This window comes from Balaenoptera physalus (assembly GCF_965194825.1).
Source record: "Balaenoptera physalus genome assembly, chromosome: 17".
Taxonomy (NCBI): Eukaryota; Metazoa; Chordata; class Mammalia; order Artiodactyla; family Balaenopteridae; genus Balaenoptera; species Balaenoptera physalus.
In genome coordinates, this window is record NC_138895.1 from 56,867,849 (window position 1) to 56,890,177 (window position 22,329).

At 36.5% G+C, this 22,329-nt stretch overlaps 1 long non-coding RNA gene across 1 annotated transcript in view; it reads right to left on the minus strand.

Annotated features, from left to right (window-relative positions):
• Positions 1-22,329, minus strand: part of LOC309647237 — a 526,943-nt gene that overhangs the window by 459,624 nt on the left and 44,990 nt on the right. Inside the window, exon 2 of the long non-coding RNA XR_014255879.1 lies at positions 9,153-9,232. This is a non-coding gene — a long non-coding RNA (uncharacterized lncRNA). The remainder of the gene's footprint in view (positions 1-9,152; positions 9,233-22,329) is intronic.

Genomic DNA, 22,329 nt, shown 5'->3' on the forward strand with positions numbered 1-22,329 from the left:
GAATCAGAGTGAATTCATAAATTAAATTAGAAAATTGATATAACAATGAACCTTTCTATAAAAGAAAATGTTATGCCTTCTTATATATTGACATCTTCAGTAGAATTTTAATTTTTTCTTTGTTTTTTAATAAAGTTTATTCTTAGATTTTTAAAAATTAATTAATTAATTTTGGGGCTGTGTTGGGTCTTTGTTGCTCTGCGCAGTCTTTCTCTAGTTGTGGCGAGCAGGGGCTACTCTTCATTGCAGTGCACAGGCTTTTCATTGTGGTGGCTTCTCTTGTTGCAGAGCACTGGCTCTAGGCGTGGGCTTCGGTAGCTGTGGCACGTGCACTCAGTAGTTGTGGCTCACGGGCTCCAGAGCTCAGGCTCAGTAGTTGTGGTGCACGGACTTAGTTGCTCTGCAGCATGTAGGATCTTCCTGGAGCAGGGCTCGAACCCATGTCCCCTGCATTAACAGGTGGATTCTTAACCACTGTGCCACCAGGGAAGTCCCTATTTCTAGATTTTTGATTATTGATTTCTATTGAAAATTGGATCTTTTCTTTCTGTATAATCTCAAGCTAATGTTTTGGTGTGTTAGGAAAGTTAATGATTTCTTTATTTTTTTTAACTAGTATGCTTAGTGAATTTTAATTGTTTCCCATTATTTTAACTTGCTTTTATTGGGTTTTCTAGACAGCCACGACACTACTTGCAAATACTGCCTCCTCTCTTACAATATTTGTACCTTTTATTTGATTTTCTCATCTAATTTCATTTTTTAAAATAGGAAAAACAACCAAGTAATAAGAAAAAGATGGGAATTTCTCCAGGGACAAAGCTATATCAAGATCCCTGGATAAAATGAAATGCTAAGGATAACTCTTCTTGTTCAAGGAAGCTACTTTTGTATACAGTCTTCACTATGTGAATCGTTCTTGGTCATATTTTCAAGCTCAGTGCACACCTCTAGCCCAATAATTGCTCTAATAATTTTTTTTTTAATTAATTTTTTTGGACTCTGTTGGGTCTTCATTGCTGTACATGGGCTTTCTCTAGTTGCAGTGAGCAGGGGCTACTCTTCATTGCGGTGCGCGGGCTTCTCATTGCCGTTGCTTCTCTTTTTGTGGAGCACAGGCTCTAGGGTGCCGGGGCTTCAGTAGTTGTGGCGCATGGGCTTAGTTGCTCCGTGGCATGTGGGATCTTCCCGGACGAGGATCGAACCCGTGTCCCCTGCATTGGCAGGCGGATTCTTAACCACTGTGCCACCAGGGAAGTCCCTCTAATAATTTTAATATAAAAACATTGATAGCTGTGGACAGCTGTAAATAACCAAAATGGAAGTCATTTACACCATGCTTTCAAAATGCACTTGTTTAGCTTTACATTGCCAATAACTTAAACCATATGGAAAGAGCAAATTCTCCTGTACAAACACATTCTACAAGTGGCATGCACAATAAATGATAGCATTTGACAAGTTCTTACTAGTTTATTTCTTTTCAGAGACAGAAAAGCCAGTTGTTACAATCAGTGTAAAGTGAAAAAACATGTACCTTAGCAATCCAAGAGGTCTTTTTTTTTTTTTTGCCTGTGTTAAATCATGTTTATACAACAGCAGCTTTGCTGGACAGGTTGCTATATATACACTCCTATTCCCTTTGCTCCTGCTCCAAAAGCTGAAGGGTCAATGACATAGTGGTGCCTATTGAATACCATTTGTTATGCGGTTGATAACCTTTCGAAGAATGAAGTTGAAGACATCGATGGACTTCCGATGATCTTCAAGGGATCTTCTGACTCCCTTTTAAATTTTAATTTAAAAATTTTAAATTTAATGATCACTATCCAGGTTTAGGGGATCTTTTTTTTTTTTAAACATCTTTATTGGAGTATAATTGCTTTACAATGGTGTGTTAGTTTCTGCTTTATAACAAAGTGAATCAGCTATACATATACATATATCCCCATATCTCTTCCCTCTTACGTCTCCCTCCCTCCCACCCTCCCTATCCCACAGGTTTAGGGGATCTTGAAACCAGTTATAAATGGAAAGCTTTTCATAAGAACCAGGAGCATAAGGAGAGAAAAGAGACAAAGGTGAGAAAGGACAAAGTAACAGTCTATATTTTGAGTGTTGAAAAGGTAAGGATAAGGGAAGATAAGCAATGATGTAGCCTGAGATGGTACTGCATAGGCAGTTATGTGTGCTGTGGCTATTAAGTTACAGTTGAGTGCTAAGTTCTAAAAAATTGAAAACAGAAAGAGTCTTCAACACAGTGATTTTCAATTTGTTCAGCTAATCAAGCAGCCATAATCCTTGGTACTCTGTCTTTCTATCCCAAAATAGTTACACGTTTATGCCATTATATGACTAGGAACAATTTTATTGTCAGAAACTGGGACTGTATTTTAGGTATAAGAGCTTCTGAATCTTAAAAATAATAGTACATGAAATTTATATAAAAATTATGTGTTTAGAAGGATGGATATTATCTATCCATCTACTCACCCAATGTAATATGAAGGATGAGCTTTACTGGTTGAGTAATAATTCTGAATTTAATTATTTTGTGTCAAATTATATTGATATCTGCCAGAAGATAAGGAGAAGCAGGCACCAAAAACTTTAAGAAAGTGTTCTAGAAAAACTTAACCTTGAGAAGCTCCATTCACTAAATTAAATTCACTGGGATTTGAATAAGGGAAGAAAAGTTGAGATAGAAAGTATCTTTCTTCATGTGTATTTTTTTTTTAGACATGCCCAGTAACTATTTATTGTATTTAGGGTCTGGTTTTCTTCTAGGAGCAAAATATTGAAGTAGAAATAAAATCTCTCCATAATTCCTTAGGCAATTTAGAAATTCTATGCTAGTTATATTGATGAAAATCACTCCCATGTTCCTAGTACTGGGAAACTTTGTTGATTCTTTAGTGAATTAATCAGGACTTTTTCAGTAGTAAGAAACGGAATCATAAACCAAATGATTTTGAGGAAACAAATTATATTTCATTGATACACGTAACCAGAAAGGATATAAAGATAAGTCACAAATCAAGGAAGAACTGAATTGGAGATGGGATTCACTGCCATTAGGATTCTGTTCATCTCTCTACTTGTCTGTGCGTAATTGATTTTTTTTTCACTTCCCACAACCGGGATCTCCAATCTCTCACTTGTTTTGTTGCAAAACAAAAGGTCCATAAGGCGTAGAGAAGATGGGACAATGATTAAGTTGCCTCTTCTTTCCTCCCATTCACTAAGTGTATAAGCTTCTGCAGTACAAAAAGCTTAGGTGTCAAGAAATAATTTTCTAAGTCTGAAGAGTCACAGCAATTATTCAATCTACTTGTGTAGATGGCAGTACCATGTTGGTGGGGGGACAAATCTCTATCAAATTCCCTAATTTTCATGAGGTTTTTCTGAGGAGTTGAGGAAAAATCTCTGTCTCTAGTGGCTCTAGATAGATTGGCAATCTCAAACACCCATTGAAACCTTTGCTTTGTAACTTCCAGGTAAAAATGGATGATTGAACACACATCCAATTTTACTCCCTTCACAGCCCCACCAAGAAAAATCAGAAAATGGATTTTTAATGTTTTTAATTTAAATTTTATTTTTAGTTTCTTTTTAATTTTTTTGCATTTAATTTTTTAATAAAATTTTAAAGGTTACTTTCCATTCATAGTTATTACAAAATATTGGCTATATTCCCCATGTTGTACAATATAGCCTTGAGCCTATCTTACACCCAATAGTTTGTACCTCCCTCTCCCCCACCCCTATTTCACCCCCTGCAACTGGCAACCACTAGTTTGTTCTCTATATCTATGAGCCTGCTTCTTTTCTGTTATATTCACTAGTTTATTGTATTTTTTAGATTCCACATATAAGTGATATGATCCAGTATTTGTCTTTCTCTGTCTGACTTATTTCACTTAGCATAATGCCCTCCAAGTCTATCCATGTTGCTACAAATGGCAAAATTTCATTCTTTTTTATAGCCGAGCAGTATTCCATTGTATATATATACCACATCTTTTTCATCCATTCTTCTGTTGATGGACAGAGGTTGCTTCCATATCTTGGCAATTGTAAATAATGCTGCTATGAACATTGAGGTGCATGTATCTTTTCTAATTAGTGTAGAAAATGGATTTTTTAAAAGAAATAAACCCAAAAGGATGGGGGAAAACAGAAGAGGGAAAATACACAAAATTTTGGGAGAGCTGGAAAGTAGATGGAAAAGTGGTACTGATTTAGCATACCTGAGAAAGTTATATCTCAAGTCTGCAGTGGGAGCAGTAAAGAATGAATTTAGTTTATTTCACAAAATCCTCTAAAATGTCAGGAATTAGTGACACATAGTGCATTCTCTCTATGCAGGTGCTAGACTGCCCCTCTTCATTCCAATAGAAGACCAGAGGTTTATTGCTTGGAAGGGATAACACAACAGGACTGGTAGATGCAGACACTGGACAGTTGTTGATTAAGGGGTACTTTACTGAAAGTCAGATTCTGAGATGTCTAGTCCTTTCTGCCCATTTGACTCCTGGAGTACCAGAAGCCAGGCCTTTATCCTCCAAGGACACTGGAGGAGTCTCTTCAGGGGAAATTGTTCCCAAAGACATCTAAATATGTAAAGATTCTGAAATTGGGAGAAAAATCAACAAAATGTCCTAGACAAATTATCTTTCTGTGAGGTCCATGCTTGATCATTATCCTTCATGCTCATATCTTCAAATCAGTGTCTCAGTCCCCTATCCTTACATATGAACAGATAATCATGATTACTGGCCATTTGAGGAAAGGCATTAACATAGAACATAAAAAAGAAAAAAAAAAAAGAAAACGAGAGGGAAAAGCAACAATTTGGAGGAAACAGAGGCTATACAATAAGAAGAAAACGATAAACAATCATTAATATCCTCTGGGGATAAGAAGATAGTACAAAAATGAGACAAGCAAGAGCTCCTAGAAGTTAAAGACATGATAGTAGGTAAAAAAAAAAATAGGTGGAAGATACAGTTGAGAAAATCTCCTACAGAGTGTAGCAAAAAAACAAAGAATTGGCAGGTGGAGAGAAAAAGAACAAACAACAGTCCAGGAGATCAAATACAATTATCCTAGTGGGAAAACTGAGACAAAAAAATTGTCACACTGTTGATAAGTAGAAAGTCTAGGATTCAACCCCAGGCAGTCTGACTTCAGATCCTGGGGATTTTACCACTTAGCCTTTCCAAAATTCAAGAAAGAAAGAATAGGAAAACAGGGGAAGAAAACATCCTTCTCAGAAAAAAGTTATAAATCATCCAGCTCAACAAATGAAAAGACACACCTACCAAGGCAAATCTCAGTGAAATTCACAAAACTAGAGATAAAGGAAAGATCCAACAATCTCCAAAGACAAAAGAACAGGTCACAAACCAAAGAGCAGGCATCAGAAAGGCATTGGAATTCTTGACATAAACACCAGGATATAGATAATAGAACAATCCCTGCAAAATTCTGAGGCAAAAATGACTTCAAATGGAGAATTATATTATTATATAAACTATTAATACAGTGAGAACGAAATAAAGGCATTGTAAGACATGCAAAGTCTCAAAAAAATTTACTTTCGTGTATCTTAGTCAGGAAGCTATTGGAGAAAAGCTTTATGAGAGTGAAGAAAAAAGAGGAGACTTGGAAAGAGGTGAGGTGAAGGAAATCAATTCCAGGGGTGTGTAAACGGTCCATGTAAGTGTAGGCCAGAGGCTCCAGGAGTGATTTTTTCAAGGAGACAAGATTAACAGAATATCTGATGTATCTGAACTCTTAAGTGGAGATTCAGACAATTGGCAGGGAGTTCAAGGTTTTAATTTAAATTTATGACAAACATGTTAAAAATTAAAATTTTAAACAAAAAGGCAACATTAACCTCAAGGAAAAATGTAAAGATTAGCAACAAAGTCAAAGTAATCCTAGTCTTTTCAATGGCACAGATCTGAATAGCATTTAGAAAGTTATACTAATGTGAATACTGAACAATGACATAACTAACGTTGTGCTTTAACTATATTGGAAGGATAAGGGACTGGAAGCAAGTGTATGTATGATGCGATGGGTGGAGAAAAGAGAGCTACATCCTCAGCCGCAGTGGGATGTCAGTAATGATGCCTAATACTTAAAAAAGCAAAAGTAGCATCACAACCATGTATTTTCAGAGATATGGAAGTAAATAACAAATATATTCCCTAAAAGTACTGTTTTTCATAATAAATTTTCCATGGTCATTGCAGAATAATTTAGCTCTTTTATTATGTGTATGAATAACTGAAAAAAAAATTCCTTCACTTTTCATTATTAGAATTTTCTTGTGACTAAGATTACTTGGAGTGTAAAGTCCTCTTACATTGTGTAATTAAGAGCATTTACATGCAGCAATTCATAAGTAGAACACATACTATTGTTATATATAAAATATCTTTTAATTTTGCATATTGTAAAATCCTGTTAAACCATCTTTAAAATCCCTTTAAAATCATCTCTTACTTAATGGATTCTGTATACTTACGGAGCTAGGCATTTTCCCCAGTTTAAAATGAAGTTTCAAAGACTGAGAAAAATTTTTTAAACTGCCCAAGATCCCTTAGGAATTTTGGGAGAGTAACAAGATCAGAACACAATATTCCCAATTCTCTGTCATCATGCCACAAAATCATGTTGAATTTTCCCAAATATTTTAAAAATAATAAACAAAAAACCCAAATAATTTGAGAATGCCAAAAAGTAAAAAAGAAGTAACAATGCTGGCACCATTGTAAGCTAATTATGCATATTCGACAAAGACTCATGAATTCCTTGTCAGATTCAAAGTAGAGAAATCAATTTCCTCCAAAGCTGTGGCAATCCACAGTTGAATAAAGAATATAATTGTAATAGGGAAGAACCTTTTGTATTCTATTACAAGTTAATCACTAAAGGGATGTTGCCTATAAGCGTAAATTATACATAATGGCCTCCCCTTTTAGTATAAAAGAAGCCCGAATTCTAATTCAGGCAAGATGGTTCTTTGGGGCACGAGCCCACCATCTTCTCGGTTTGCGGGCTTCCTGAATAAAGTCGTTTTTCCCTGCCCCAACAGCTCACCTCTTGATTATTGGCCTGTCCTGCAGTGAGTAGTACGAGTTTAGACTTGGTAACATAATGAATAAGTATAAGTAGCAGAATGAGTGATAAGATCAAGTATATAATGTGGGTAAATATGGTTCAAGGCTAATTACAGTATAATGTGAAATCAACGAAGGGTAGAGAAAGCTAAACAAACACACACACACACACAAACACACACACACACACAAACCAAAATTTTATTCCAATTATTTCCATTACTGGGACTGATTATTTCTGTTTTTGATTGGATAGGACCTCAGCTCATGTTTTTAGATCAAAATATCACTTAAATCTAGTGTATACGAAACCTTTCTTCCTTAACAAAATATTAAAAGAACAGAAACAAGTGAGTAAATATGGATTTGGCCTCAGGTTTCCTCTTCTGTAAAAGTAGGATAATAGTACCCATCTCATAAGGTTGTTGTGAAGGTTAAATGTAATAGTGCATGGAAGCAATTTGCATAGCTCTTGAAAACATTTTAAAGGTAAACTCTAATTTCAATGCTTCTGCTTAGTTCTCTACACTGTTCTTCCGTTTAGAAAATTACCTTAATATTTTTAAGTGATGACAGGGTCCTTAGGCATAGTCTGGAAGGAAAAAATTGAAGGGGGAGGAAAAAGGAAGAATAATTGCTCTGCATAATATACTAACAGGAACTTTCAATTAGTTGGGCATGGGGGTAAAGACTGGAGGTTTCAGGGGTTCTGGACAGGGAGGAGAGGAGTACAGTAGAAGAGGAAAGACAGTGAGAAATATCCAAAGATGGGAGACACACAGTTTAAAACAATCGTCTAATGATTAATTTTATTTTTTCCTTTTCTATGTTGGGCATATTCCTCCTCCCCAAATGTTCTGTTTAATAAAAAAAACTGCTATTTACCCAATAGTCTTTTGTTAGTGGAGCTTTGGGAAATGAACAGGCGGATAAGGATACAGACAAAAAAAAAAGTCACAGAGGCAAGGCAGTGAGTGGAGATTGGGCCTGGGAGTGAGAGATGTCTGGATCCTGCAAGCCTCTCCCATGCCTACACCATCCCAAGAAACACCTGGGAATTGTGGAGGGGCCTGAATTTCCAGTGTCTACAGAGTAGGGAGCTGAGAAAACTTGTTAAGATTACCCTAGAAGGCTGGAGAATTTGGGCTTTTTAGGATTAAATCAGCTGCTCTTCTTTCGTTTAGCTAAAATAACTTAAAACACAAATAACTATGACAGATAACTAGCCACTGTGGTTCACTGAACAATGACACATGATGAGTAAGTTTTAATGATGTAGGGGGAATGGATAAAAAAGTTTAGAATGTTTAATGTTTATAAAATTGTTTCACAACATTAGCTTAAGCAATTATCACAAAAACTCTGAGACTGTAGAACCCCTTTTTATTTTTAATGAGAAAAGTAGACTCAGATATGTTAAGGAACTTGTCCAAAGGACCACAGTGAGTATAGGCTTTCCATTACACTACAAAAAATCCAAACCATAGAGGGAAAGAGAGAAGACAAATTTGACCTATTTCAAATTTTGCCCATACCCCTTCTGAACAGATAAATCACCTTAAAAATTTATTATATGCTTAGTATTAATGCAGCTGCCATTTTAAAATATTAATGAGTGTGGTTTTGATACTCCAGGATGTTTTTAAAATTTTTCCAAAAAAAGTTACTGTAGGGCTTCCCTGGTGGCGCAGTGGTTGAGAATCTGCCTGCCAATGCAGGGAACACAGGTTCGAGCCCTGGTGTGGGAAGATCCCACATGCCACGGAGCAACTGGGCCCGTGAGCCACAATTACTGAGCCTGCGCGTCTGGAGCCTGTGCTCCGCAACAAGAGAGGCCGGGATAATGAGAGGCCCGCGCACCGCGATGAAGAGTGGTCCCCACTTGCCCCAACTACAGAAAGCCCTCGCACAGAAACGAAGACTCAACACAGTCATAAATAAATAAATAAATAAATAAAAGAACGTGAATTTCTTTAAAAAAAAAAAAAAAGTTACTGTAGAACAGAGAATGTCACTCACCACCCAGTTCTACAAGGATTACGTCACTGGCTACTGCAGTCCCTGAATTCAGGATGAAGAACAGGATGAGGCACTCTGAGCTTTGGGAAAATAGACAAAACAGGCCCTTAGATAGTTAGTTATACATATTCAGGAAAAAATTTTATGAACCCAGATTCTTGCATCTTCCCATACTTAGCAATAAAATTATTAACTGAGATATCTGTTCCTCATGACTAGCACTAACTTTCTACCAAGATGTAAGTTGGATTTTATGTACTCCTTAGCCAAAATCACATATATACTGGCTTCCCCTGCATCTTTTCGGAAAAGTTCCTCAGAGCAACCTGAGAGGCTGTCTCCTGGGATATGGTCCTCAGTAAGACACTGAATAAAACTCAACTCACAGCTCTTACATTGTGCATGTTTTTCTTCCAGTCAACATTACCCTTGAGCTTGATTGTTTTATCAATATTTTTATAAGGAGACACATTCCCTTCCATCTTGTTTCTCTCTTTTTCCCCATGATCTTTTAATAAAAGAAAAATTATTTTAACAAGCCCAGTTTCATAAAGAGGAAATCTTTAAGCCAAAATGAAATAAAAGCTAGTCTGGAAATATACCATCTTAGTATCAAAGTACTGATGGAAGTATGGGGTCTAAACACAAGAATGGGGCAGGAATTTAATGCATTTTAAAAGCAAATACTCTGGGGAAAGCCAGAATAAATTGAACTTAGCAAGTGAACCATTAAAGAAAAGAGACAACTACAGTTTAAAAATTTTATGTTCATGATAGAAGTGTATTGGCTGATGCATTCAAAAGACTATGCATGAATGAGTGCCCAATATGTGGTTCTGCATCATGTCTTTAAATTTTGGTTTTCTTACGATGACCCACTGGAATCCCTATCTAGTATGAATTACATACATATCTGAGACAATTTGGGTACTAAATTTCTATTTCCCAAGTATGCAATTTTCCCCCCCATTGGTGGTGGTTGCTACTCATATGCTTGGTGTTGAAAAAGCCAACTTTTCCTTGCTTCCTGGTTTCTAGTCATAAGCAAAATGAAAGTCCATTGATTGAACACTGGTGATGGTAATCTTAGTGTTTTGCCTGTTCTGTCAGTCTTCCCATTAAATTGTATTTGAGATAATCTGATATCATTTTATGTTAAAATAATAGCTTTTTTTGCTTACATGGTGTGAAAGATTCTTTGTACCTGTGCTTTATTAATATTTAGTGCTATTGAATACAAAGCACCATTCTGCTAAAAAAATTATGCCAAAAATTATGTAACAATGGAGCCCAAAACCTGTACAATCACGGCATCATATTAGCAACAATGCAGAACAAACACAGGCTGGAGTGAGCAACAACTACAGAACACATTGTGATTCTTCCATTAGATTTCATTACCTGAGAATATTCTTCTCTGACAATTTCATCTATAGTCATTTTATTTACCTGAATTCGAATACAAGTAATTTTTTAAAAGTTGATCTATAAAAATCTCAAAATGGCAATCCCATCAAACAAGACTGCTGGAGTATAAGCACCTAATTCTACCACTTACCAGTCATATCTCTAACCTTTTTATATCTCACCATCCCTACTGATAAATGAAGATAATGACAGTAAACCTCATAGGATTATTGTGAGGTATAAATGAGAAACTGAATGGTGAAAATGGGGCTTGGTGCATAGTCAACATTTGTTATTTATTGTTTCTGGGTTTTTGTTTAATAGTGTAATTATTCATGCTGAATGTATTAGTTAAAATGTTTTTAGCTGTAAGTTTTAGGCCAAGTTAGAGTGGTCTAAACACACAGAAGTTTGTGTTTTCCCTTAATAAGAAATCTGGAGATTAGGCAGTTTCCTCAGAGGCTCAACAATGTCAGGGTGTTAGTCAATGTTTCTGGGATTCTTTTGGTTTCTGTACCCCCAACCCCTGTCCACAATCACATGGCTACACCATTACATGAGAGTATTCAAAGCAGAAAGGAAGGCGACAGGCAGCAAAAGAAACGTTTTTCCCCAAGGAGATTCTCTTTATGTCTCATTTTCCTGAAATGGGTTGCATGCTCACTTGCAGGCCAATAAAAAATGAGATGCCTATGACTGATAGAGACTAATAAGAAATTATCCCCTGGGCCTGGTGCTGGGGGATTGCTACTCAAACAAAATTGTAGTTTTGTTTGCAAGGCAGAAGAGTGGAAAGGTATTAACAAGACAAAGGAGAGGGTGACTGAGTTTCCTTCCAAGGCTCTTTTGTGATAAAGCTTGACTAACAACGTAGAGCTGAATTATTACCTGTCTGAAGTTCTTTGTCATTTCAAAAAATAGCAAAAGGAGGCCAGGACTTATTATTTGCTTTTTCTTCTAAACTACAGAGTAAAGAACAGGTCTATAAAATTGTATAAGGAAATTTACTGTGTGTTGATAGGTCCTTTTCTTCAGTGGTGGTTTGTTCATTTTCCCTGAATGATCCAGGTTAATGTTTCCATTTCTAACTATATTCTATATGTTTATCCACAGTCTCTCAACATAGGTATAGACAGATTTTTTTGTTTATTATGTTTGTGTTCTAAAAAATAGGTTGGCCAACAATATCCACCTAGTATAAATTACGTACATATCTGAGACAAAAAAAATTTTTTTCTAACCATGTAAGATATCTTCCAACTCTCTCATTTTTGAAGTTCTGCATACAGCTGATCTCCAAGAGACTTACTCAGCAATGAATGTTAAATGGATGAAAATGTAGGTAAAAATTGTATGTAAAACAAAAGAATGAAAAACCGTACTAATTTGGAAATAATGCAAGTAGTCAATTTGAGGACTTAGTTCTTTAAAAAATGCAAAGAATTTGATTACCTTTCATTGTGAATAGTAGCCAAAAATAAAAATTTCTATTCACAGAGTAAAAATTGTTAGATTCACCCTTAGGTTTTGTATTTATTTTCCATTAGGCAGGAGTTCTACATCAGTATTCTTTATTTTACCCACTGCTGCTTTGGCATAATGCACCCCTAGTTTGTTGTGGATGTCCCTTTACACCAATTGTTTCTAAGGTATCATAGCAGCTGTCAGTGATACAAAAGTTCATGAGAACATCATATGATCATTAGTTCATTTTATCCCCACTTGGCTGTTCCAACCCCATGTAGCTAAAACTATATTACAATATGTTACTATATGAACCTGGTCCAAAGACAAAAGAATACTGTGATAAAGAATTGAAAAATATTAGAGATTTGTCAATACCGAAACAGAATCAAGTTCCTTTAGGAGGGAATGATTTTCTGGTAAATTAAGATGCATGATTTATTCCCATAAAAGGTTTCACAAATGATTTCTACAACATAAGGATTTTTCAGCACTTTTGAGGAGGTTTTAATATCAGCAGTTTCTGTTCAAAGAATATACTGACCCAATTCTTCAATAGAATGGGTAACCTATAAGAAGAAGGTATGTAATTCACTCACGTGAGAACATGTTGATAAGAAAATATGTGGACTAGACATCTAGGCAATGGTTTCTTATGCTCTGCTAAAAATTAAACCAAAACCTATGGATAAATAACCTTCAATCCAAGTCTTCATTTCTGATGAGGAGAGAATAGAAAAAAAGCATCATGGCCATCAGCCCTGAGAGGTGTGGTGACTGTATTCAAAGACTGTGATCTTCGGTCTCCTAGCTTTAATTGGCCTCCTGGGGTATGTAAAATGCTGTGTGTGTGTCACACTCCTAGAGATCTTGGCACAAACTATTTACAGCTGTTTGGAGTCTTAACATACAATACAAAGGGCCTGCTGGGTCTGGCATTTGCTGACACAGCCTTGGAATCAATGGAAAAGTCTGGCTTCTCTTTTGAGGTCCTCATAGTGAAGGATTTGCGGACTGTAAAGTATACAAGAAGCTAAGAATCATCCTTAGCACAGCCAAAGCTCTTCTCTGCAGGGCTCCAGGGAGTCTGGTTAGTACACATTTTCTGCAGAGCCCTGGAACATTTTCACCTTCTTCACATGAATAACGTCTTCCCCAATAAAAGACTTTACAATATTTTGCCTACATTTGCCACACAAATAGATTACGATATAAGACTGCACAGCAGAGGTGGTGGCAGACTAGTAACCTGTGGGCTGAATCCAATGCACAGGCATTTCTTTTCCCTTGGTTTGGATCCTCATAGTGTTTCATTTTACTTTGTTTAGTTAATTTGAATTAGTTGCCAACTTTTAAAAATCAGGACATTTAAAAAAATTTTTTTCAGATTATTGATTTCTCTGGAAAAGTCCGATATGGCAACACAGGTCTGAGTTCCCACTTGGCAACAGATAACTGGGGCTGGGTAGCAGCCACCCTCTTTGGAGGGGATACGGGTCTTAAATGCCAGAGCCCCTCTGAAAGGCCTCTTGCATTCACGTTCCCTGACTGGCACTACTAGGCACTAGAATTAGCAACCACTCTAAAAAGAACATGCCTTTAAAACACAGATTACAAACAATAAAGAACAATTAGGAATAACATGTCAACAAAGTGAGAATTATGTTTTATTTGGCAGACTTTCTGAGGACTTCAAGCCCGGGAGACAGCTTCTTAGCTATAGCTCTGAGGGACTGCTCCAAGGAGGTAAAGGAGGAGCCAGGATATACAGGGGTTTTTGCAACAAAGACCAGGTAGTTGGAACATCAAAAAATTACCGTTAATTAAAGGAAACCAGATATCTTAAGTTAATAAATTTAGCACTTTTCCATGTATGGGGAGATGCAAGAGTCTCGGCTCATTGAAATCATTCCTTTGATATGCACCTTAGCTATCTAGGGCAAGTATCTTGTTCTTTCCCATCCTGAGTCCCCTCAGCGTGTACCATTTTGGGTGGCTGCAGTGGCTGAGGGCTTGGTAATGGGCAGCCTGTTTGTTTCCAACATGAATTCCCTCAGGGCTCACCACTGGGGCAGCTGTAGTGGCTTGATGGCTGCAACATCCTTTGTTTACTGATATGGCAGCCAACATTTTTCATTCACAAATATTACACAGAACATAACCACCTCTTAGCTTGCTTAAGCAACATTTTCCTATTTTGCTTAAGGTTTTTTTTTTAAAAGAAGTAAAACATTACATATAAGTTCAAGCTCCCTGTTTATCCTTCCAAATTTCAACCCTCTTTCTCCAACTATATATATAAAACCACTATTTGAGGATGCTCAAGTCCTTTATATAAAATGTCTTAGTATTTGCATATAACCTGCCTACATGCTCCCACATACTTTAAATCATGTCTAGATTACTTGTAATACCTGATACAATGTAAGTACTATGTAAATAGTTGTAAATACAATGTAAATGCTACATAAATGGCTGCTAGCACACCCCAAACTCAAGTTTTGCTTTTTTGGAACTTTCTGAAAAATTTTTCCCCAAATATATTCAAACTGCTGTGGATACAAAGGGCTGACTGTATACCTCAGTTTATTTATCTATTTTTCTATTGCTAAAATTTATGTCATTTGCAATTTTTCACTATTTCAGACAATCTTGCTGTGAACATTCCTGTGCACACTTTCCTTTGCACATGTACAAGAGTTTCTTTATGATATACCTAACAAGGAATTGCTGAGCCTTGAGGTGTACATATCCTCAATTTTCTCAGATATCGCCAAATTTCTCTCCAATATTATTTTATATAACTTACCCTATCAGCAGTGTATGAGAGTTCCTGATACTCCTCTTCCACACTAATACTTGTCACTTTTTTATTTTTTGCCAATTTAATGGAAGTAAATGGTATTTTGTTATTGTTTTAATTTGTATTTTCTTTTTTTTTAATTTTTAATTTGTATTTTCTTGATTACTAGTGAGACTGAGCATCTTTTCATACACTTATTGGCCTTTCAATCTATCTGAGATTTACTTGGCTCTCTGTTCATTTTTAATTTTTTTTGTTGTTGTTGTTCATTGATTTGGAGGAATTCCTCACACATTTTGGATACCAAATCTTTTGTTGATTTTATGCATTGAAAATATCTTATTACAGGCTTTAGCTCATCTTTCACTTTTGATGCCTTTTATTTGTACAGCAAATTTCCATTATAATGTAAAAACTGTCAATTCATTCTCTATATCTGTGCTTTTGGGGTCTTGCATAAGAAATCTTTATCTAAGCCTGAGTTGTGAAATACTCTTAAGTATTTTCTTCTAAAAGTTTTGCTTTTCATATTTAGGTCTTTAATCAACTTAGAATTTATCTTTGAACATAAGAATCTAATCTTATTTTATTTTTCCAAGTGAATATCCATTTGTCCCAGCACAATTTACTGAATAGTCCATGCTTTCTCCAAGTTTTCTACACAGAAGAATATATAGAATTTTGGGGCTATCAGTTCTGTTCCATTGGTCTATTTGTCTGTTTCTGTGTCAGTATCACACTGTCCTAATTACTGTACTTTTAAGATAAGTTTTAATACTTTGTAGAAAAAGTCTCTCCTTTCCTTTCTCCTACTACTCCTCCTTTAAAATTATCTTGATCATTCTTTAGTTTTGCTTTTCTACATAAATTACCTTTTCAATTTTCTAAAACAAACAAACAAAACCCCGTTTGCATCTTGATAAGAATTGCAATGAATATTCAAGATGTATTTGGGGAGAATGGAAATGTTTACAAAAGAGGGTCTTATTCATTAACATGGTATATTCTCCATTTATATAAGAAATTGTCAATAAAGTTTTACAATTTTCTCCATAAAATTTTGCACATCTTTAAAACTTTAATGCCTAGATTCCTTATAAAATTTAATCTATTTTAAATATACATTTAAAAAATTACTATAACTTCTTTTTTTTATAAATTTATTTATTTATTTTTGGCTGCATTGGGTCTTCACTGCTGTGCATGGGCTTTCTCTAGTTGTGGCGAGCAGGGGCTACTTTTGGTTGCGGTGCGTGGGCTTCTCATTGCAGTGGCTTCTCTTGTTGTGGAGCACGGGCTCTAGGAGCGCAGGCTTCAGTAGTTGTGGCGCATGGGCTCAGTAGTTGTGGCATGAGGGCTCTAGAGCACAGGCTTAGTAGTTGTGGCTCACAGGCTTAGTTGCTCCACAGCATGTGGGATCTTCCCGGACCAGGGCTCAAACCTATGTCCCCTGCATTGGCAGGCAGATTCTTAACCACTGTGTCACCAGGGAAGTCCTCTATAACTTATTTCTACTCTTTTCTGAGGGGTAGACAAAAGGATTCTCAACCAATTTTGGGGAATTGATCTTGAATCTAGCAACCTTCCTGATTTTTATTATCAGTCATTATAGTTTGTTTATAGAGTCCTTGGAGTTTCTATTAAGATAATCAAATCATCTTTGTATGATAAGAATTTTCTTTCTCCTTTTTCTAGCCTTAAACTTTTGGTTCTATTGAACTACAGAACTAGTTCTATAGAACTAGCATTAGTAGGTATTCTTACCTTTTTAGCATACATGCAATTTTGAAATTTTACTTGAGCTAAGACTTATTAAGATGAAGCAATAAACTTTTCTGGTATTTTTCAACATCTCTCAATTATTTCGGTTTAACTAATTAATTACCTTAAGAGACATTTGCTACTCAGACGACTACAACAGCATCCTAACAAATCTTTTTACTTCAGCTTTTGTCCCCACATAAGTGACTTTTTAAAAATGTAAGTAAGATCGCAACACTCCCCTGTCTAAAATTCTTCAATGACATTCCACTGTATTATACAGTAAAATCTGAACTTCTTCTAATGCTTAATCTCCAGTCTCAGTTCTTATCCCTGGGTCTTACCAAGGCTGGAGATTTTACCTCTATTGAGAACCTTCCCTGACCCCTCTATTTAAAATAGTCCCTCCACTCTATCCTGCCCTCCTACTACAGTTTCTCTTTAAAACACATCCTGTTTATTTTCTATTCTAGCACATTTCACATTCTGAAATTATTTTGTTTATTTGCTTAGTTGTTTATTGTCTTCAACTAGAATATAAGTTTCATGAAGGCAGAGCACTTCTCTGTGTTGTTCATGCTAGTATCTCCAGCACTCAGACTAATACTTGGTACACAGCTGGTGTTAATAAATACTTTTTGAATGAATAAATGAAAAATAGTTATTCTTCCTTCTGCCCCATAATTATTCCACATATTAGCTCTGTATTGTCTGACTCTGCCTTGATTCCAAAGAAGAAAATTATCAGATGTTGGAAAATTTATCAAGAATAAGAATAAAGTTCAAACTTTTATAGACAGCTATTTTAAAAGGTGTATCATTCTTTCCTAAATTTAGGAAGTTAAGCAAATGCATTTCTACTGGATGGACAGACTTTCCAGGTGAGTTGGCCCTCAGGTTCCAGTCTAACCTACGTTCTCTAGGGTAACATGACTTCTTGGCAATAGAACTATGCCTCTCACAGTGGTTCTACCACTGTCCCATAAGTCTAGGTCCTTTCTTGACTATGGATAATTGTGGGATATGGGGCCCTAGTATCTGACTTTCAGGACATGAAAGTTGTTTCATGTTTTATTGCCTCTTCCTTTTCAGTGTCTTCCCTCAAGAAATTCCTCTACCCTCTAAAGGATGTCTCCCACAAATATTCAAGTTTATTTCACTTCTAGAAAATAATGGTTCTCAAAAAGATGGTAGTTTAGAATCCCAGCCCTTTACAACCTAAAACTTGTATACTACCTTCAGACCCCAGAAAGTCTAGACCCTAAAAACACGGTGACATTCACTCCCTCCCTGGAGACTTCATATCCTGCTCCAAATGCATATTTATCTCTACCAGGCAAGAGTCGGAGCAAATTATGCTATGACCTCAAATATGTAAGCTAGCATGGGAGGAGAAGTGAGGATTGGTGTGGAGGCTGAAACCAGAGAAACTAACTCAACAGAGAGGTCTGAAGGCAGGTCCAAACACTATATTAAGTCCCCTGTGGTCCAGGAAGCCATTCTGTCCTATGTTACAACTCTAGAAATGGGGAGGGGGCAGCTTCAGGAGACAATCAACACTTGAACTCAGGCAAATGTTTCCATTATGTCTATTCATGTAGAGGTCATTAATTAAGGTTGTCAAGAGAACAGGTAATAAACAGTTGAGAAGTTATCATATACCATGAACATCCAACCAGTTCAACAAGTGAGCCTCAACCCCTTCCTCTGTCATATACCCTTCATTTGGGCAGTAAACTCAGCCTTATTATTTCAGTTTTTAAGACATCCAGAAGCAGGTGGTTCCAAAGTTATAAATTTAGCAGCTCAAACCAATTGTCAAGGACCTGGGATTTTTTCTTCTTTCCCCTCTGCTGCCATCCTTTATATGTTGACCTTGTCAGTTTTTTTTTTTTTTTTTTTTTATCATGGCTGCAAGATGGCTGTAAGCATCACATTCTCACCAATACATATCAAGCAGCAGAAGAGAGATGAATCCCTGCTTCTGTCCATGTTAAAGTTGAGAAAAAATTTCCCAGAAGGCTCCCAGCAAACATCCCATTACATCTTATTGGCCAGTGTTTCATGCTTAAAAAGATCACTGATAAGAGAAATGAAATAATTATGACTGGTTTACACCAGTCAACATTCACTCTCTGGGGTTGCAGGGGGCCCGTTGGTTTTTAAGCTTTCAAATACCTGAACAAAATCAGAATTCTATTAACAAGGAAAAGAAGCAAGAATAGCTGTTGCATAGACAGTTTTAGCAGACACTGTTGGTGTCCCAACCATACCACATAGGTCTACTCTGAAGGACTCTCACACACTTGTTTCACTCTACTTGTAAGTGTTTTTGGCCTATGAGAGCTTGCTCTGCCAGCAGGAATCCTCAACTAATGAAGACAGAAGGTGATGGGTAAATACCCTAGCCTCCCCCAACTAACGGAGCATATTCCACACGACCTCCCAAAGACTCACCAGTGGAATGGTGCCCCACTTGCCCACAGTGGTAATACACTCATTCATGTACCTCATTGACTTTCCTCCTTTCAGTGTCTCACTTCTTCACAGTGCTCCCTGGGGTCACACCCAAATCATTGTCTTGGTTCTGCTTTTGTAAGAACTCTACCAGGTCAGCAGTCAACAATGTCTCCTGTCAGCTCAGGAGCTGCTCTTCTGTGATGTCTTACCTGGTCTCCAATAAAAAGTTACTTGTTCCTTTGTATGACCACTATATTGTATAACCCTCTACTATAGCACACTTTAAGTGTGTTTATTTCCTTCTACACTGTCCTAGTCATTGCTGCATTCCTACTGTTGAGCATAGGTGCCTGGTACATAGTACATACTGACTAAATGTTGAATACATTGACAGAGTCCACTACGTGGTTTCTTACCTGGGGACTCCTCTCAAAAACCAAAATATCACAATCCTTTGTGCACCCCAGTCATGCCCCTCCCTTCTCCCTTTTGTTTTCATCACTTCCATTACTCTCTGATTCAGCTGCTGCCTCTGAGGTTTAATCTCTGAATTTCTCTAGGCTAGCAATGCATTCATATGGGATAAATATGCTCTCTATAAGCGAATGTCCCTCAAGACATTTATTTTCTTTCCCCATATTTCAGCATTCCCAATCTCCAAGACAGATCTTTTAACCTAAACATTGCCTCACAGCTGGCAGATCCTGTCCAGACCCACTGAACTCCAGCTCACTATGAAAGCCAATAATTCACTGGCCTAAAATATGGGCAGCAGGGCAGAGGGCTGCCCTTCTGCTGCTGCAAGGAAATTTTATTTGAGAAACTCTAATTCTTAGTGACATATTTAGTATATTCCCATCTTTTTCCTTAACTTTACTGCCTCATCAGTAAAACTGAAACTGCCTTCAAGAATTGAAAGAGAGTAGCTAGGAAATGAAAGTCACATGGATAGTGTAGTGGATGCTGTGTATTTGTCTTCCCCTTCCTCTTTAGAAATTCAAGTCTTATGAGAAAAAAATGAACAAAATAATAGTTACTGTTGTCAATAAAACAGATGCTAATTTCTGATGGAGAGTGACAGTTAAAAGGAGAAAAAATAGAAAACTTGGATCTTCGGGCAAAATTTGAGAAAGAGAGGAAGAATGAGATCTTCAGGCCAATGTGAAGCTAGAGCAATGCCAACATAACTACTGACATCATTGGATTGGTATCAGTGTATTGACAACTGTCATGGTGAAGTTGGCTTCTCAAACTGATATCCAGTTGGCACTTAGTTGACTGCAGTAAACAGGAGCAATGAAAGTGGGGAGAATGCGTGGGGCTGCATCAAGGGTCAGACAGAATAATCTGCAAGATAAGTGTGGCTCAAATATTACCCTTATGTCTTGTAAATGCTGGACATGGTGCAAGAAGGAACATGTTGCAATCAAGATTTCAATTCCGTTAACAGAGGCAGATTTATTGTGGAACTAAATTAAGCTTAAGTTTTAGGCTCCCTCCACTTATACTTCCCTCCTAAGGACCAGTACTTAATTTACATTCATTTTTTTTTTCAAAAGGTCTCCCCAAATTATATGAGCTCCAAGCTCTAAAACACCTACATCTCTCCCTGCCAGTTAAATTTAATTTTTAAGGGGCTCCCAAAAGATATCAACCAACATTGTAATTAAATACCAGTTTAAAAGAGAGTGTGAAGGACTGAAATTCCGACAGACAAACAAACAAACAAATAAATAGATAAATGAACCATATAATTCAACAGGTACTTATAAACCCTGATCAAGAGGTTTAAGATGCAATCTCTTTAAATGTATTGTATGTAATTGAGAAATCAAGACATAGGCACATAAAAATAACTATTGCAATTAAAATTGAAAATGGGAATTATTCATTTAACAAATGTTTATTAATGATGAACTCTGTGCCAGGCACTGCACTAGGCACTGGGTGGCCAATATTTATTAAAACAGACATGATCAGCCTTCATGGAGCCTACAGTCCAGTAGGAAAGAAACATTTAAGAAGCAAATAAATGAATAAATGAATGAAAGAAATTTTTTAAAATTGTGAAAAGTTCTGTAAAAGAACCTATCAGGTTGCTAAAACAGAAATTAAAGAAGAAACCTCTTTTAGATTGGGTAGTCAGTGAAGGTCTCTTTGAGAAAGTGACACATCTAAAGGAGAGAATTATCAGCCAGGAAAGGAGATGAAAGGAAATACGTTCTGGGCAGACATGTAAAGACCTGAGGTAGGAAATAGCTTGGCCTTATTAAGCAACAGAAGGGAAGCTATTGTGGGTAAATACAGTACGGGGCCAGAGACATGAGATGAGGAAAAAGATCCTTGGTATATTCTGCTTGCAGATGGAGACTTCTGAGTATTTGCCGTATTACATTTCCTTTGTAACTTGGGAAGTGATGGGATTGGAAAACTGACCTTGGTTCTTAGACCACAGTAGTACAAGTAGCACAGGATCCAACCATTGCATTCCAAGAGATCGTTTATAAAAGTTAGTATAAAAGAAGAAAAATTAAGTATGTGTTGTTTTATAAAGTTCTTATATTCCATTCTCTCTCTAAAAAAAAAAGTATGTATCTTTGCTGGCTTGTGTTTTTATTAAGTTAGAAAATGGTGAAAACCTACCTCTTAGGATCCCACATAAGAAATATTGTAATTGTATACTAACGCTATCATTCATCTGGGTTATAAAAGAATGAGTAAGGCTGTACTCCACCCCATCTTTGGAAGAAGTTACCCCACTGACCTTAACCTTAACAGATGAAACTTATTTTATCTTCCCCTCTTAAGATAGAGGTGGAGTGGGACAGGAAGAGCAATTGCAACTGTCCAGACTTCTGAAATAAAGGAATCTTACCAGCTGAGGTCTGATGAACTGTATGGGTAAAATCTCATTACTCAGTATTAAGTTGGATAAAAACAATAAATGGACTTTCGGTAAAAATATTTTCACTGACTTCTTTCTCTTGGAGTTTTAAATCCCCATTTCACTTCTTAATGAAAGAACCAATCAATTAGGACTTGACAAAGAGTATGTGGACAGGGGCCTGATTATACCTGGACTTGAAGCCAGTGACTTGGAGACTGAATTTTGATTTTAATACAGTGGAAATCCATCAAAAAGTGTTAGCTTGGAAAATCATTTGGTCCAGTTCATGTTTTAAGAAGCTATATGCTTTAAGAAGTAGCACAGATAATAAATTCCATATTTATTAGAATTAATTAGAGATTTGTGTGTGCTGATCATAGAGAGGGGGACTTCTG